The sequence below is a fragment of the Amblyomma maculatum genome, chromosome 3 (genome assembly GCF_055883805.1).
Source record: "Amblyomma maculatum isolate TAMU_Amacu chromosome 3, ASM5588380v1, whole genome shotgun sequence".
Lineage (NCBI taxonomy): Eukaryota > Metazoa > Arthropoda > Arachnida > Ixodida > Ixodidae > Amblyomma > Amblyomma maculatum.
Window position 1 is genome coordinate 75,693,830 of NC_139346.1, and position 14,908 is coordinate 75,708,737.

The window sequence follows — 14,908 nt, forward strand, 5'->3', positions numbered from 1 at the left end:
TCCTGTTATGGAGATGCAGAGCTAATGAAAATTTTCATGACGCAGAACGCTGTCAGAGGTTGATACCCAGCGACTCAATCCAAAACCAACAAAGGCCCGGGATGATCGTCTTCTTTCCTGGGCCCATTAGGGGTCTATCATTGTGGGATCAACGTCCGAACTATTGGATGCGCCACTACGCCACGCCATTAGTTTTCTTTGCAGCAAAATAAGTGAAAACTGAGGATGCATTATTAGTTTACGGTACATATCATTTTCTTATACTCCTACTACGTTGTGCCCAATAATGTAGTCAATTTTTTTGGCCTTTGTAGTCGAGTTATCAATTCATGAATGGCACCAGCATGATGATTTTGCATAAAATTCCTGTAGCTTTGTCAGGCTACCGGGTATTTTGAAATGTCCTTCAGTCACACTACTTTTATCTCATGCGTGAACATTTTGCAGATCTCTCTACGAGGGATTCCACTTTGCCTACAGGTCTTCCATCCTGCTGCCACCTTTCCAAAACTTCTGGCGTGTCTCGACGTCTTATACTTACGGTGAGCTCAAGGAATTTCTTTTTCGGGAACTATGTACAATTCGATATCCTTTCAAGAAGTGTATTATACAGTCGCTTCCTCTTGAAACTACTGATTATAGTGTACGTCTCGCATGTGATTCATGTCTTAGGTAAACAAAACACCAGTGAATTTGTCATTGGCTGCCAAGCATGTACGCTCTTTGTCAAAATTATGCAAGCCAAGGTGTTCACAAATAAGAGTTGTAACATGACTCATTCTACATTTCTAGCTTTTCTTATCGCTCAGGGGATAAAACATTTCGTTCTCACTCTTTTCGAGCATTTCATTTCAACGAGTACCTTTCAGCAGCCCCGTTACAGGCTTTAGAAACAAACGTATTGAACTATATATATTTTTTGACAGACTAAACGCTATAGCGTATTACAGGCATGCCTTAGATCAGTTATAAGTATTTGCGCCGCGTTACTGCATTGTTGTGGCCCAATACGTGCACCTTCCCTTTGTTTCCTTGTCGCTCTTCACACGGTGCGGAATCCCTTTGGTACGTTCATGTTCCCTGTATTTCATCGGTTGTCCTAGCCGTTGTTGGTGTTCTGTGCCTTGTACACCATTCCCGATTGACAGCTCTAAATTCAGCTTCATTTCGCCGCCGTAGGAACTTTAACTCTGCGCTCTGATCTCCAAGAGTTGAGGAATTCGCCTGCGCTCTACGCCTCGGTGAAATTCAAGATGTTGCCTGTTCACGTACTTTGCTCCTTTGCGGGATTCTATACTCCAATAACGTTAGGGTAAATATCTTACTATGAGGCAGACCACCATCGATACCTCCGTTCACAGCTTGCGTGAATGCATGTTTCACTGTGAGATTAGGGTGGAAGCGTTGAATGTCCGTTATCTGGTGCATTCATCATGGACAGTTATTCTCCACGTGATGCAGGTGCGGTAAATATAGATGTTCCATGCGCTGCCAAAAATTCGGTCGGGTAGCAAAGGAATTTCATTTTTATTTCATTTCCAATATTCGGTCACTAGCATGAAGTGATTTCAACGCAATACCAAGACCGTGCAAGGTGCACAACGAAAGGCCGCAAAAAAAGTTAAGTAACAAATTCTAGAGGGCGCTTTGGACGGCTATAGTGAGGTGAGGCGAAAGCCTTTATAGCGCGGTAGATCGTAGCCCTCCACTACGGAACACGTATATTCTGTATATTCTTCTCTTATTCCACTCTCACCTTCCTTCCTTCCTTTACGGCGTGATACATATGTCCGCGGAGAATTGTGACAGATACTGTGCCTTTTCTATCCTGTAAATCAGTTCCAAATGCCGCTCATGTCGGCTGTACTGACGCCTCATAGACTTCTGAGTCTGCTTCTGTTTGCTGTGTGGGGCGGCGTTCGAGACAGCGGCAAATGAAAGGCGCCGCACAGACGACTGGATCAGACATCCGGCGGGATCAGCTTCATATATGCATTAATCGCCTGGGGACGTCATGACCTGTCGTGACGGTACACCGCGCACCCCTTCTCGAATACAACCAGCATTTGATAGAACGTATCAAAGTTGACCGGTGTCGCTTTGGGACATTAAACCCCACAAACCAAACCAAAGTTTAGCGGCGTTCTATAATTCGTTTACAGAGAATTAAAGGCACAGTATCGGTCACTCGCGAAATACCGCTATCATCCTCACGATAGACAAGGGGAATTATGAAGAGCGGTTCACGATATGGCGTACTAGGGTGACAGGCTATCACTGTGATAGGGCTGCCACACCTGCTCGAATTTATTTTCCAGAGAGTACGGAGTGGTATACTGGTATTAAAAAAGTGGATGCAGAACCTCCCGAATGGCTCTGGGTAATCATGACATTCATTAATGTATGTACATAGGCTTGTGTTTCTTTTTTGATGTTTTGATCGGGGTTTCCTTTTATGCCATGTCGTGTGCAAAAGCTAGGCCATAGAGAAAAAACATCCGTTGCGCAGTATGTAAAACGCTGGATTGTTTATTGTTTATTATTTATTTTTAACTCTCGCTCTCAAAAGCATGACTCCTCTGTTAACCTGCTGTCGTAACGATGAGGCGTTAAACACATTCCCCATCAAAGCAAAATATTTATCATATCAATGTTTGTGCTTGGGCGTCCCGTTAGCTGGCAGTATAGACGAGTGCATGAACTGCAACCCACCACCTGAGGAGGAGGAGGAGGAGGAGCAGTAGGAGCAAAGGCAGGGAGGTTGTCGTGACGCTGGGGCTATGTCGACCCGGCCTTCACTTGGTAGCGTGCAGAGACTCGGGGTTGAAGAAGGACTGAATCTTCGAAGTTGGTAAAATATGTACAAGCAGGTTTACTGGCACTTTGAGAAAACGTATTTACAATATTTACACGAAAAAGAAGGGTACATCAGCAAAATGACAAGCGTTAAGAGTTCATAGCGAGAAGCGACTGGATGAGCCGTTTACCCAGGGCCCAGAGCGACATTTCGTGCTCTGCAGCGTCCTTAAAAACCCCCTATGTCCAGCCCCTCTCTGAAGATGCTGACCAACCAAATCCAGGGCACGCCCCTCAGGTATCGGCATCCAATCGAACACATCACTGCACTGATGGTCTGAAGCACTGACTGGTCCGGCATTCATTCGTTGGGCGTGATCACTTGTTGGCGGGAAAAGCTTGGGAACGGCGAGGAGAGGAGGTACATTTCTATTCTTCAGCAAAGAAACCACAGGCTGGTTCTGGGGGTTTTACTTCTCAGAAACCCGAGTGCACGTGGCGCCGCATAGGGCTCCCAACATGGTCCCTTTTCGACAATTGCAAATCTTTCCTGCATTCCCGGGAAATCACTTAATGGCCGTATGAGTCATGCTCTTCTCTTGTCCTGCACGTCAGCGGACATGTCACTCTGTCGTCTCCTTTGGATAGGAGGCATTCATCACTGGAGGATAGCACTTCTCGACTGGAAGGGTGAACAAAAGAAAGCACTTCCTGCTATTTCCCGCAGGGGGACGTTTCTTTGTGTTTTTCCAGACGTTCTCTTGACAGGGCCAATTTGGCATTTGCAGGTTGTCCACAAAGCAAAACATGCTTACAAAACAGGATTCCTGGAAACAGGCTCACTTAGAGCCAATGGACCATCACCACATATTCACAAAACTTTTCCATGCCCACAGGCGAACAATAGAGCGCGCAAATGCGGATGCTTGGTCGTAACAGCCTCCTCCCCCGCCAGAAGAGACTCGGAGGGCAGCAGCCGCAGCTGCTGCATGAAGAGACGACTTAATGGCCTGCACGTGAACGCTTGAAGCTCGCTGTTGCATGTCGCGTTGTCTTGATTGTTGTAGGCCAAATTGCTTGAGCTATCTGAAACTCAACCACATGTCGAAGCAAGCACTCGGCTCCCGTCTGAAGAGACCAGGTCAAAAGAAAACTGCCATTGTTGTTCGAGAAAAGCCCACTCTCAAGACGTTCAGGACCCACGTATGCCTCGAAAACCAAACGTGCTGCTTTACATAGTCATCTATATTCAAGCGCACGAAAAAAAAAAAAACCTGATTATCAATTTGGATACATGGTGAGGAACATCTCGGACCGCTTAGAAAGAGCGGCTAAGCGCGTCCGCATTCCCATTTAACTTCCCCTTTTTGTATCTTATTTCAAAATTGTACTGCTGTAAAATCAAGCTCCACCTAAGAAGGCGACTGTTCTTCGATGTCGCAGTTTGCAGCCAAGCCAGGGGACAATGGTCCGTCTCTACGGTGAATTTGGCCCCTCCAAGATAGCACTGCAATTTTTGAATGGCCCATACAATGCAAGCGCATTCCTTCTCTGACGCGCAATAAGCCCTCTCTCTAGAACTCAGTTTTCTGCTCAAGTAGAGCACGGGGTGCTCATTACCGTCGTCATCTCTCTGGCAGAGAACAGCACCTAACCCTCGATCACTGGCATCACACTGGACCGTGAATTCTCGGCCATAGTCTGGAGCTCGCAATACCGGACGGCTAATCAGCACAGCCTTCAGGTTTACGAAGGAGGCTTCCTTTTGTTCGTCCCAGACTACATTTGTCGGTTCTGTCTTGCGGAGAGCGTCGGTCAGAGGGCTAGCCAAAGCTGAATAGTTAGGGATGTAGTGATTGTAGTACCCAGTCAGACCCAGGAATGCTCGAATTTCCGTCTTCGTGCTCGGCCGCGGGTAGTCTGCTACCGCAGAAATCTTAATCTCGCTGGGTTTCCTGAAACCTTGACCTACATTGTGACCCAAGTAGTCCACGGTCGCCCTTGCCAGGCAACATTTCTCGGCCTTTACGGTTAGTCCAGCTTGACGCAAAAGGCTCAGTACAGCTCTTAGATGTACCATATGGTCCGCCCATGAGTCGGAAAAAACCGCAATGTCGTCTAAATAAGGCACCGCGAATGTTTCACACCCCTTTAAAACCCTATCCATGAGTCGGGAAAAACAAAATGGAGCATTTTTGAGCCCGAAACTCATCATTGTTGGCTGGTAGCTGCCCGTCGGAGTGACGAAAGCCGCGTATCTGCTGGCGCGTTCAGTGAGCGGTACTTGCCAGTATCCTCGAGTAAGGTCCAGCGTAGTCACATATGCCGCTCTACTGACCTGTTCTACTCTCTCCTCAATATTCGGAATAGGATACACTTGATCCCTGGTGAGAGAATTTAGCTTTCGGTAGTCTACCACAGGCCTAGGGTCTTTACCTGGAGCTTCTACTAAGATCATAGGCGAAGCATAATCGCTTTCCGAGGGTTTTATTACTCCCAATTCCAGCATGCGAGTTACTTCCCTATCCAGAATTTCTCTTTGCCTGGGAGAAAATCGGTAGCACCTTGATCGCACTGGCACGTCTGAAGTCAGCTCAATATCGTGCTCAGTCAAATCAGTTCTGCCTGGCCTGTCCACGAAGCAGGCCTCAAACTCTGTTATTATCTCGCCCAGATCGGACAGCTGGGATTTCTTTAGTTCTCCTCTCTGCTCCGTCTTTTTGAGAAGCTCCTGAGCGTTGCTTCCTTTTCCGCTGAGGCAAATCAAGTTGTCCCCCATCTCCTCGGGAAGGTTTAACGTTAGATTTACCACGGCTTCCCTCTGCACATAAGGCTTCATAAGATTGCAATGATAAATGCGCACTTCTTTACGCCTACCGGGAATTTTCACTGCGTAGTTAGTGTTAGAAAGCTTTGCAACGACTTCAGCCGGTCCTTCCCACTGTACTTCGAGCTTATTCTGCCTTGAACTTCTCAGCAACATCACCTGGTCCCCGATACAAAACGTCCTTTGACGGGCTGACTTATCATAGTACACCTTGGAACGAGCCTGGGCTGACTTCATGCTGGCCTCAACGAGTTCCTTAGTGTTATGTAAGCGATTCAAGAGGTTCAGAATGAATTCTACTACTGTTGGGTCTTCTCCGCGCCCCTCCCAGGCTTCGCGCACCATTCGCAAAGGTGAGCGCAGTGACCTTCCGTACACCAACTCGGCTGGGCTAAATCCAGTGGATTCGTGCGGCACTGACCGCAAAGCGAAAAGCGCTGCAGGCAGGCAGGTATCCCATTCGCGCTTGTTTTCATAGCACAGTCCCCTCAGGACTCGTTTGAGAACAGAGTGCCATCTTTCTACGCTGTTGCTCTGCGGATGATGGATCGAGCTATGCACTACCTTAATGCCGCATCGCTCGAGAAATGAGGTGGTGAGGACACTCGTGAAAACGCTACCCTGATCACTTTGTACCTCGGAAGGGAATCCAACTCGTGCAAACACTGACAGCAGCGAATCCACTACACTCTCGGACGTCACCTCGCGCAGCGGAACAGCCTCTGGAAACTTTGTGGCTGGGCATAACATAGTGAGGATATAACGGTACCCTGACTCGGTCACAGGAAGTGGCCCAACTATATCTATTACTAACCGGTGAAACGGCTCGGTAATGATTGGTACTAACACCATCGGAGCTTTCCACTTATCTTGCGCCTTTCCAACCCGCTGGCACGTGTCGCATGACCGTACAAAATTTTCCGTGTCCTTAAAACATCCAGGCCAATAGTATTCTTGCAACAGCCTCTGCTTTGTTTTCTTTATTCCAAGGTGACATGACCACGAGCTGCCATGGGAAAGTCGCAGTAAGTCTCCGCGGTACTTTTGGGGAACGACTAATTGGTCCCGCTCTACTCCGCGCTTATCCTTGAATAAGCGATACAGCACTCCCTTTCTCATCTCGAAAGAAATATTGTTTGCTGTCTTAGTGGCGCGGTGGCGCTCCCTTATCTCCTGTATATTGGGATCATTGGCTTGCTCTATAGCTAAGTCCTCTCGGGTTCCACTTAAAAGTCTCGTGAGATTACTAGACACTGGCGGCAAGAGGTTACTCTCAAGAACGTCCTCATTCCGCGTCTCATCAAGCTCACTTTCAAGTTGACTTATCTGAGATGCCTCGCTCTCAAAGTTTTCTGACCTGCTATCTTCCGCATTTACCATTGTTTTAACTGCCGTTTCCTCCGCTGTGGATTTTTCTGGAATGAGCAGTGTAGCTAGTTCTCGCGCCTTTGAACGTGTTAAGGCTTGCACAACTCTGTCTCCGAAAAGGATGCCCCTCTTTCGCAGCAGCATGTCCGATTTGTTGGAGAACAAATACGGATAGCACTTAGGAAGCTTTCCTGAAACGGCAGCCTCGGTTGTTAATTCGCCGAAAGGGCCCTCGATGACCACGTTCGCGATCGGCAAGCACACACTCTGTTCCTCAACTACCTGTCGGATCCATGCACACTGTCCTGTATAGTCGGAAGGCGATACATACGCCGGATGGACAACATCCATCGTTGCGGCCGAATCGCGCAGTACCTTGCAAGGCTTCCCGTTGACTACTAGGTCATGCAGGTAGGGTTCTAAAAGCTGCATATTTTCATCGCAGTCCCTGACATACGAGAAAGCAATCTTTTCTTTCCGGCAGTTGACGGCAATGTGACCCTGCTCATTACACCTAAAGCATGTGAGCGGCTTCCTAGCCTCAAGCTTATTCTTTGTGTTCTGCACGTTGGTCACTTCCCCACTTTTCTCACTGCCGTCCTTTCTAGGGAATTTGCCTGAAGAAACCTTCATTTCTTCGTTTCCAACTCTAGCAAAGTGCCTTTCCTGACGGTTTTTCATACTGAACTTGGGATTGCGGGGCCTATCCACTGCTGGGTTGCTGAATTGTCGGCGCGAAGCATACTCCTCAATAAGTTCGGCAGCTTCAGTTGCCGACTTAATTTCGCCTCGGTCCTGTAACCAATTTCTTTCTTTTTCTGGGAGGCAGTTATAAAACTGCTCCAAAAGAATTTGCTCGACTACAGCGTCCCTATCACTGTAGGAATCTGTGCTCTTTAGCCACTCGCCCAAATTAACTCTTAAATTGTACAGGAATTCAGGGTAACTCTCGTCCCTGGACTTAGTAGCTTTCCGAAAACGTTGTCTGAACGCCTCGGCGCTAAGCCTATACTTTCTCAGAAGGCAAGCTTTGACCTTCTCGTAGTTGTCCGCGTCCTCCTTGCTTAGCCGCGCGACAACCTCCGCTGCCTCGCAGGGCAGAACCGTCAATAATCTCTGAGACCAAGTGTCTCGCTGGAAGGACAGTTTTTCGCAAGTTCGCTCAAAGTTAGCCAGATACAGACCGATATCCCCTGATATCACATATGGCTGCATGTACTTTGACATCTTGAAATCTGCCTCCTTGTTGAGACGAGGTACCGCTAGCTGGGGACAATCGCCCGACCTCTTGCTCAACTCTAGTTCTAATTTCCGGAGCTCAATTTCTAGCTCCAGCTTTTTTGCTTCTCTTTCAATTTCACGCTCTTTCTGCTGTCTGAGCTGTTCCTTTTTTTGACCGATGAGGTTCCATGCTTCACTGAGCTCCTCATCATCGGTTCCCAGATCAGTGATTGCCTTTATAATCAAGGGTTTTCGTGCCAAACCACTTGTATCAATTCCCAATTCCTCACACAATAGCAACAGGTCCGGTTTCTGCAGCTTTTGTAGGTCCATGATCGCTCCGAGTGTCGGCTACTTCCAAAACAACTGTGCAAACTACCAAACCTAAAGGCGTTTCAACACTTTTTACCAGTTCTAAAATCTAACCCTGTTCTAGAACCTGGTCCACATCAGAAGAAAAGCCAAGCACTCACCCACACATGCGATCGATGTTCCGAGCTGCTCTCTTGTTGGCCGATTGTTGCGCCTGCTTGTTGCTTGAGATGCCACCTCCGATCACCAGATGTTGTGGCTTGCAGATTCTGATCCACCTCGAATCACCAGATGTTGTGGCTTGTAGATTCAGATCCCACCGCTGGTCACCAGTCGTTGTGCTTGTAGATTCAGATCCCACCGCTGATCACCAGTTGTCGTGACGCTGGGGCTATGTCGACCCGGCCTTCACTTGGTAGCGTGCAGAGACTCGGGGTTGAAGAAGGACTGAATCTTCGAAGTTGGTAAAATATGTACAAGCAGGTTTACTGGCACTTTGAGAAAACGTATTTACAATATTTACACGAAAAAGAAGGGTACATCAGCAAAATGACAAGCGTTAAGAGTTCATAGCGAGAAGCGACTGGATGAGCCGTTTACCCAGGGCCCAGAGCGACATTTCGTGCTCTGCAGCGTCCTTAAAAACCCCCTATGTCCAGCCCCTCTCTGAAGATGCTGACCAACCAAATCCAGGGCACGCCCCTCAGGTATCGGCATCCAATCGAACACATCACTGCACTGATGGTCTGAAGCACTGACTGGTCCGGCATTCATTCGTTGGGCGTGATCACTTGTTGGCGGGAAAAGCTTGGGAACGGCGAGGAGAGGAGGTACATTTCTATTCTTCAGCAAAGAAACCACAGGCTGGTTCTGGGGGTTTTACTTCTCAGAAACCCGAGTGCACGTGGCGCCGCATAGGGCTCCCAACATGGTCCCTTTTCGACAATTGCAAATCTTTCCTGCATTCCCGGGAAATCACTTAATGGCCGTATGAGTCATGCTCTTCTCTTGTCCTGCACGTCAGCGGACATGTCACTCTGTCGTCTCCTTTGGATAGGAGGCATTCATCACTGGAGGATAGCACTTCTCGACTGGAAGGGTGAACAAAAGAAAGCACTTCCTGCTATTTCCCGCAGGGGGACGTTTCTTTGTGTTTTTCCAGACGTTCTCTTGACAGGGCCAATTTGGCATTTGCAGGTTGTCCACAAAGCAAAACATGCTTACAAAACAGGATTCCTGGAAACAGGCTCACTTAGAGCCAATGGACCATCACCACATATTCACAAAACTTTTCCATGCCCACAGGCGAACAATAGAGCGCGCAAATGCGGATGCTTGGTCGTAACAAGGTTAACAGGAAGAAATAGGTTTGCTACCTACCCTGCACTGGGGAGGGGTTGAGCGGATACCCACCATCTAAACTGTCACTGCTAGCAGGCATGAGTGAACTGTCACCGGCTACGCAGTTCCTAATTTCGTTTCTTTTCTTTTTTTTTCAAAATAGGTAAAATTCGCTGTTTGCTGTGTTATGAACTGTTTCATTTTGCTGTGGCATGTGAAATTATGAACTTTTATTGTCAGCTTACGTCTTGCCCAGTTTTCAGAAAGCCATCACAAGGATGGCGGGTACAGTTAGGGCTGCGCTTACGAGCATTGCATTTAATATTTCCCGCCTCTTCGGATACATTTTTGAACAACGCTGCTTGAATGAGGGACTCAAAAGTGCATCTCTCTACGTGAGACTTTTCCATCGGTTATCATCTGCACTAATAATGCACAACGCCAGTAGAAGTCAACTATGCCCAGCACAGCTATGTCACAACGCTAAGTGTTTTGAGGCAGTTGTGAGGAAGTGGTATGACAAGGAGGTTGGCCTTCGCGTTGGTGTTAACAATGCATTACTCCCAAAAATCGAACTATCATTTGGCATTTTCTCACTGAATAAGGTTGAAGTTAACAGTTCCAAAGGTTACCTAGTGCATAAAAAGAAATAAAGGGCGCATGAGGAACTGGAGGAGGAGTCTGCAAGCGCAGGAGCTGTCTCAAGCGCATGTGTGTTGAAGGGCTATACATGAAAATAATTGGCGGAACCGTTTTTGAGTGAGGCAACTTTGCTGTACTTCATGCCTGGGTCGTTGTTTTATGCCGCGGCGTTGTTGATCATTATTGAACTCTGGAGCTCATAAGGTGTGTGAAGAGTTTTGCAGCAATCCTTGAGCATTTGGCTCACGCAAGCTTGCGTCAAGACATTAAAATAAACGGCGTACTCACGGCATACTTCGAGTGGTCGAAGAGCACGAATGAGGGGCCGGTATCATCTAGTTTTAAGACGCCCAGGCACTTTATATTCGTTAGCAACTGAGCCAGTTTATTTGTCTGGCTGTGTGCCGAAATGGAACGAATAACGAATGTGTGCCTTCGGAGGTACTCTAGGTACACTGAAGATACTTTTGTGCGAACTTCTGTGTGGCATGCCATTATGACATCAACACAGCAGTACTTAGAAGTTCTGGATAAGCTGACAGATGGCTTTATGAACTTATGGCTACATATCGCAGTAGGAATCTGCATTTGGGCAATGCAAATACTATTCAAACCAAGTAGAGTCCGGAATTGTTCTTACTGCTCGTGTTGCCAGTTCATACTCCGATAACTGTGAGCACGGGTGTTACTTGCGTGAAGTCCTCTACATTCTTGCGCCGATCTCGGGACTGGCGTATTTACATCTGTTTTTCGGCAGAGTTAAAGCTCTCGAACTATAGTTTGCATCTTTTAATTGCACAGGCACCCAGAGGCTTAGCACTAACGACGGCAGACGTGACATGGATGGTTACCAGCGCCACAAAGCGATAGTCATCGCGTGCGAGATTATACTCTCGGTAAGTTTACGGCGATTGACGACAGCTGTTGCGCAACACGCATAGGCTGCTTTTCGACTCTGTACGATCGCTGTGTCGACAGCACACTCGTTACGTAGGCGTTTTTCCATGTTATACTCGCGGATGCGGCCTCAATCCCCCGGGAATCGCTTTGCAACTTTTGTATCGTGGCAACGCTAATTCCGCGCTAAGCTCCCGGAGCTCGCACGCCTCGAGAATTTCTTTCGGACGCAGCGGATCCAACGCCATAAATGTTATCGGCAGTACGATGCTACGGCCATTCAGAGGAAGCGCTCCCATAGAGCGGCCGTGGTGATGTGCTTCCAAGTGACTCCAACAGAAGTCACAGGTATTGTGTAATAATCTAAGAAGGAAATAACCAGCAGTAAGGCGAAACAAGCTGGTGTAGTTGTTGAGGTTTTATAGCAAATACGGCTATGACGTTATATTAGCTCACGCAGTGGGGCCATGAAGCCATTAACGCATCGTTCTGTGCACTTAAAACTAGTGCTACACTCCGAATTTCGCAGGCTTTCTTTTGATGCGCAGTCACTACGGTATCGCTGCTATAGAGTGCTAAGATATAGTCCCTAATTTCTCACAGCTGCTTGTATTATCGGGAAATCGGCTGAGGAGTGTGTGTAATTCGTGGAACGAGTTGCAAGTGAAACCTTGAGGCGAGCCCAGCAATTTCCCGAATGAACGTTGGCTTCGGGAAGGCATGGGAAGTGGTTAACTTTGGAACCTGTGAATGCTAATCCGAGATGGTTGGTTTCTTATCCGACATAATCTTGAACGTGAACTCGCAGGGACGTTTATGTTTATGTAAGACCAGAAGGGTGGCCTTTGCGGCTTGTTGGTTCATGGTACAAGATACTGTAGCGCAACAAAAGGCGAGAACACAAGAACTGATATCAACACCACGAGCACGACGTGCATCGAATTTATCGCATCAACTCGGCCACTGTTATCCACGCTTCTGTACAAATGCCGTGCACGTCATGGAAGGTGTCGAACTGAAAAGTTGATATTGCCTGACACTCTGAAAGACGAAGCCCACTGATTACAAAACCAATACGCGTAGACAATGCTAAACAGAACCATGATAGACGCACCTATATTGTTAACTCTACTATGCCTATTTTTTGTATTGCTTAGTTTCAAAAGACTTTCAGTAGGGAATTGTCAGGTGGTCACTGAAAACTCCAGTGGCTCGCTTAGATATTATTTCGCCGCTCTCCACTCTCTTAGATCTTGAAATTTTAGTATTTGTAAAGGACAAGTAATGCAGATACAGACAACTGAGCTACTAGACCAGAAAACACAAATGATCTACAAAACGAGTCGTTCTAAAAACACATTTCCTGCAAGAATGGAACTAGTGCATGAAGCGATATTTTTTCAGGGCAAATAAAACGCTTTACTGTGATTTCAATCAGGGATACGTTGAGAAGAGTTACGTCTGCTGAAAGAGCTGCGTCTGCTATATTATTGGAAAAAAATAGCAATCAAAATAAGCCCTTTCAGAGTTGTTAAAATTAGGTACGAAGGGACACGTAGAATTTTCTGCTGCATATAGGTTTTGTTGTCACTGGGAGACGAATTGAGATTAAGACTATGAATCTCGGGCACCTAATCGACTGAAATAAGTCAAGGACCTTCTTCGCTATTAATCACAGTTCTAACTACTCCATTAGTACGAACTTTAAAGCACGTTTGTGCTGAAGAACCTGACACCTGACACCAAACCCGGCAGCGCGTGACCGCGATGCCCGTGCAATCTGCCAAGCCCCGCTAATACTAGGCGCACTTGAGAACACGCTCATGGAATTATCCGGGTTACTTTCTGCCGGTTTTTGGTGTTCTGTGCTGCTATTGGTCCTGTAGCGTTGGAACATTGCAACACTTGGCGTTGCGGATGTAATGCCACCTAGGCAACTCTAACAGCTCATGCTCAACGACAGAGTGAGCAAGCGCAAATTTGCAGCTATGGATAGGCTCACTTCGCTGCAAAAAAAAGCCGGTGCTTAGATTCGCAAGGTAACCTTTCAAGCAAACCTTTTTGTGGAAATATTGTGTTTAGAATCGGGGGCTGCTTAGACCCGCATGACATTTATCGTCTCATGTTGCATCCTCTCGGTTCCATAATGAACTTGCAGAGCTCGATTTCACGTACCTCTAAGCACATACGTTTTAAAAAATCTGCGGTGTCTAATCTCAATCATCCTTTATCCTTCTGCAACGAGGTCTAGACAGGTATGGTGCAATTTTAACGGCCAAGCACGCACGCAGATGTGGCCTTTGACTCGACTCTATTTCTTAATGTATTTCTTGTATTCCACTTAACTCGCATCCAAGGCGCTCAATAGCGGAAAGGATGCGGCCTCCATAGAGGGTATTGCATTTAAGACGACTCCTCACAAATGGTTTAAACGCTTGACTTACGATGGCGTATTCCCAGAAAGGCAACGTTACTTCGAGATTATCAAATAAGATGTTCGTTGCTGCACGAGGAGTGCTCGCTGCTTATTTAGCTGCAAGGTTTGTGTGCGCTTGAGTTTGCGTGTGGGCGGGAGGAGGAGAGGACAAAATATGACCTTTTACAAGCTCTGTCGTCCACTTACGAACGTCTGAGCCCATACTGATGAGCAGCATGAATGACCATCCACCCTGCCACAGGAAGCAGCTCAGTTGGGCGGCCTACATTGATCGGGGAACCATGTCACCATTAGATGACCGTTTTTTTATCTCGCAACATTATCAAAAAGTTGCAGTAAAGAATAGAACAAAGATACAAGATAAGACAAAAACATACATAATGCCCTTAATTTATCATTCCCCATAAGTGACGTGCAAAGGAAAATACATTTTTCGCTGGTTTGTTACATTTTCGTTGAAATGTGACGGCTAGCTTTTTACTGAATGCTTATGCTTCATGAAGCTACTTGAAACGTTTTGTGCACTTTGGCTCCATCATTTAGACGGAATAATTTTCCGCTCCTCCCCCTCTCCATCGCAGCAGAACGTGGAAATTTACCGGCCATGAGTTATCAATCAATACTGAGGTTTATTAATAGCTGGACAGTAGAAACACTATCCCTCGTGTTGGATATCTTGCGCTGTATTCACGTTCTCGCGTAAGGTATGTACACTGCAAATATGAGCCATAGTTGGAGAGTAAGAGGGGTATGTTTTCTATGGGATATTTACCCTCATTTTATTGACAACGCCAGTGGTGTCTCGTTTAGTTTTCTTTTCTTTGAAGTTATCGACACGTGATGATAGATTGCATAATGATTCTGGCGATAGGTTTTTTTTGGTGATAATGGTCGGTTCGTGCCGAAATAAGAAATCAATAGAACGAGTGTTTTTGCAATATGCCTGATTTGGGCCAAGGAAATTATCTGCATATGGCCGTAATCTCTTTTTAATTGTGCTGCCTACGGAAGGAGACTGCAGCCATGAAATTAGGAGACGCCTGCTTCTGGGAAAGAGAGCAATGGTT